This window comes from Delphinapterus leucas, chromosome 7, assembly GCF_059928025.1.
Source record: "Delphinapterus leucas isolate spDelLeu-1000000601 "Yukka" chromosome 7, BTC_Dleu_Yukka2, whole genome shotgun sequence".
Classification (NCBI taxonomy): Eukaryota; Metazoa; Chordata; class Mammalia; order Artiodactyla; family Monodontidae; genus Delphinapterus; species Delphinapterus leucas.
Window position 1 is genome coordinate 8,625,307 of NC_143135.1, and position 4,542 is coordinate 8,629,848.

Sequence of the window (4,542 nt, forward strand, 5' to 3'; positions counted from 1 at the left end):
GGGATGAGACAGCAGAGGAGCTGCGTAGGAGTCCTGGCCCCGCGGAGCCTCCAGCCCTCCTGCTTGCACAATTGCTTTGCTTCTCTCCCAAGCCAAGCCCCTCAGTGGATGCTGGAGACGCAGAGAGGGAGGGACGAGCACACAGAATCCTGCCTGAATGGAGCTGCAAGTCCAGAGGGGTGCAGACAGGAACAGGGAATCACAGCACGACACAACCATGGGGGAGACGGGGAGGTCCTGGGTGCCTGGGGACCCAGAGGATGGCAGCTGACCAGGCTGGGGCCTGCAGGGCAGCTTCTCAGATGTGTGGTATCTGATGGGGAAGAAGAGGAAGGGGGGTATGGAGCAGGGTGTGAGGTCAGAGAGAACTGGATGTGCACAGGAGCAGAGGCAACGACAAGCAGTGGGTCAGGGAAAGGGCAAGTCATCCAGTCAGCCTGGGTGGAGCAGGAAGGGCGAGGAGAGGTGAGGAGAGCAGGTCAGGAAGTGCTGTGAGCTGCCCAAAGGACCTTCCCTGTGCTCTGACGTCAGAGGAAAGTCATGGGCAGACGTGCCCTTAGGAGGCAGGTCACAGAGAGTCTTGGGGACACTGGATGTGGAGTGATGGGAGCAGGGGGGGCACAGTCAGGGGGCCGAGGGGGTCACAGAGGCAGGGACGGGGCTGCCCTGGACCAAGTCAGTGGATGGGAGATGGACGAGGCAGTGAATTCAGGAGAAACTTCCAGGGTTGGCATTGACTGGACTTCGTGATTGGATGCAGGTGGCAGGAGTTGGGGTGAAGGAGGGGCAGAGGGAAAGGATGTGCTAGGGAGATGGAAGACTTAGGATGGTCCTCTTTTGGGACTGGGAAACCTGGAGGAGGGGTTGGAAGGGGGGATGTCATTCCCCAGATCAGGAATGTAGAGTGAATAGAAAAAGTATTAGTTCTTGCAGCTGGGGTGCCCTGGGGTGGAACATGGACGGTGAGGAATGGGGTGAGGAAGGGAAGAAAGTCAGGACCATGGGGTGCCTAGTGAGAGATGTGGGCAGAGGAAAGACCCAGCTCGAACTCTTCACACAAGTGACCTTGAGCAGGTCATCGCCCTTGAGGGCCACATGGCAGGTGTCCACCCCACTGCAGACACAGCTGTTTGATCCCACAAGGTCCTGGTCCCTGGCTGAATTGCCTGTTGGGTCACATTAAGATCCCTTCAACTTGCATCTTCAGGACATCAGCTCTGAGAGAAGGGCATCCTGAGGCCAGGAGGGGATCTAAGTGGGGGCTCAATGTGACCCTGAACACCACGAGCGGGGGGTGCCGGGCTTGAGGGTCAGTGTGCAGGAAGGGCAGGGACTCGAGACTGACTGCTCAGTGCTGTCCTGGGTGGGCCTGGCTCTTGGACATGTTGGAAAGATGCTGTACATACCGTGTCATGAGTACACATGTGCAGAAACACATCCACACAGCCCTGTGCATGTGGAGGCACATCTGAATGAACATGTACTCAGCCAGCACAGTCCCTGGACCCTCCCTCCTTTCCCATGTCTCAGTGTGTGTGTGTGGGGGTGAGGTGCCGGCCGAGACAACTGCTTGCACCTTCTGAGTTTCCCACCAGTTGATGAAGCTGAAGCATCCCCCCTTACCCCCAAAGAAGCCACTCTCTGGGCGGTGGGGCTCAGGTTCATGTACCTCTGGCTGTTCTAGGGCAGGCAGGCCAGACACTACACCTGGAGACCTGGTTGAGATTTTTCAAAGCGGCTACGAGATGAGAACGTGATCCGTCTGGCTCCCGCAAACAGGGAAGGATTTTCTGTCTAAATATCATCCCTTGAGTTTGGAAGCATGAACGTGTGCACGCTGAATTGTGTTCTTTTCCACCTTGAGTTCTTTGGACATATTGTAAAAGACTCCGAAACTTTATTCTCTGTAGGATGGAATTTGTTGTACATTGATTGAGCTGCACTTTTTGGTAACTCCTCTCACATGTCCCCAGAGGAGCTTGTTTGCAAAAGATCCACACAGCGTCAGTCTGGCTCCAAGGAGAGGGCAGGGCCTTCAGAGCTTGCAAGTCCTGCTTCCAAATCCTGGCTCCACCATATCTCAGCAGAGTCCTTGGGTGCTACTCATCTTCCTGAGGCTCAAGAGACAACTTCTTAAGGGGAGATGATAATACTTGTAACCCTTTGGGATAGGGGAGGGATGAAACGAGACAGCAAGCTCTAGAGCGCAGGCTCAGTAGTTGTGGCTTGCGGGCTCTAGAGCACAGGCTCAGTAGTTGTGGCGCGTGGGCTTATTTGCTCCGTGGCATGTGTGATCTTCCTGGACCAGGGCTCGAACCTGTGTCTCCTGCATTAGCGGGTGGATTCTTAAACACTGCGCTACCAGGGAAGTCCCAAGAGAGTAGATCTTATAAGTTCTTATAAGTTCTCATCACAAGAAACAAATTGTAACTATATATGGGGGTGGGTGTTAACTAGACTTATTGTGGGGATCATTTCACAATATATACATATATTGAATCATTATGTTGTACACCTGAAACTAATATCATGTTATATGTCAATTATATCTTAATACAATTAAAAAAAATTTAAGTATGTATATTATAATTCCTAGAGGTAGCACTAAAATAATTATGCAAAGAGATATAGTAAAAAAAGACAATAGGTTAATTGAAATTGGATGCTAAAACTGTTCAAATATACCAAAAAAAAGGCAGGAAAGGGAAAAACAGAGGATTAAAAAACAGTGGGAACAAATAGAAAAAAACAAATAAAATGGTACACCTAAAACCAAACCTACCAATGACTCCTTTAAATGTAAATGGTCTAAACACACCAATTAAAAGAAAGATATTGTCAGAATGGATTAAAAAAACCAACCAACCAACAAACAAAAACTAAAACCATGACCCAACTATGTGCTATATACACAAAACTCAGTTCAAGTATAACGATACAGATAGGTTAAAAGTAAAACGGTGCTCTGTGATGATCTAGATGGCTGGGATGGTGGGTGGGGTGGGAGGGAGGTCCAAGAGGGAGGGGATATACGTATACATATAGCTGATCCACAAACAGCAGAAACTAACACAACATTGTAAAGCAATTATACTCCAGTTAAAAACAAAAGAAGTAAAAGGATGCCAAAAAGATACAACATACACACACTAATCAAAGAAAGCTGGAGTGACTGTACTGATATCAGACAAAGAGGACTTCAGAGTAAAGGGATAACTAGGGACTTTGCAAAATGACAAAAGAGTCAATTCATTAAGAAGAACACATATGTGTTGGGGATTCCCAAGACCACCCCAGGTTCAGTGATTCACTAGAAGGACTCATAGGACTTATCATATAGTCATACTTCCAGCTAAGATTTATTACAGTAATGGATACAAAATGAAATCAGCCAAGGGAAAAGGCACGTGGGGTGATGTCCAGAAGAAAACCAAAGGCAAACTTCCAAAGTTCTCTCTAGTGCATTCACACGGGATGTGCTTAATTCTTCCATTGATGAGTTGTGACATGTGCAGTGTTGTCTACCAGGGAAGTTCTCTGAGTCTAGAAATTCAGGCTTTTATAAAGGGTAAGTAATATAGGCACCCTCTGCCTAGCATGTACCAAAATTCTAGATTCCCAGAAGGAAACTGGGTATTCAGCATAAACTATATTTTTATATAAACAGTTTAGGCACAGTGAGCCACTCTTAATAGTTAGGAATGTTTTATGTCAGTATAGGGAATTGTCTACCAGTTAAGTTCCCAGATACTAGCCAAGAGCCAACCTTGCAAGCAGGCTTTTCTAAGAATCGCTGTTTCAGGACTAGCATGGTAATTTTTTTTCTGCACGACGTATTTTTTTTATTCTACATGATTAATATACAAAATATCTCCACTTCCCTGGAGAAACAGTATCATATCTAAAACACACTTTGATATGCACCGAACAATAGAGCTTCAAAATAAAGGAAGCAAAACCAGACAGAACTGAAAGGAGAAATAGATAAATATGCAATTGTAGCTGAAGACTTTCACATTCCTCTCTGAAAACCTGATAGGACCTGTAGACCAGAAAACCAGCAATAATAGAGAAGAACTGAAAAACACCATCAACAAATTGGATCTAATTGACATTTACTGAACACTCAACTCAACATCAGAGTACACATTCTTTTCAAGTGTCCACAGAACATTCACTAAAGCTTATATTCTGGATCATAAGAAAATATTAAAAATTTTTAAATAATTGAAATTATACAAAGTGTGAGTTAAACTACAGCTCAATAATGGAAAGATATCAGAATGATCTACAACACTTGGAATTAAATGACATACTTCTAAATAATCCATTGGTCAAAGAGGAAGTCTCAATGGACATTAGCAAATATTTTAAAATGAACAAAATGTAAACCCAAAATATCAAAATTTGTGTGTTATAGCTAAAGTGCCGAGAAGAAATTTATTGTATTAAATGCTTATACTAGAAAAGAAGAAAAGTTTAAAATCAGTATTCTGAGCTTCCAACTGAAGAAATTAGAAAAAAAGAGCAAAATAAACCAAA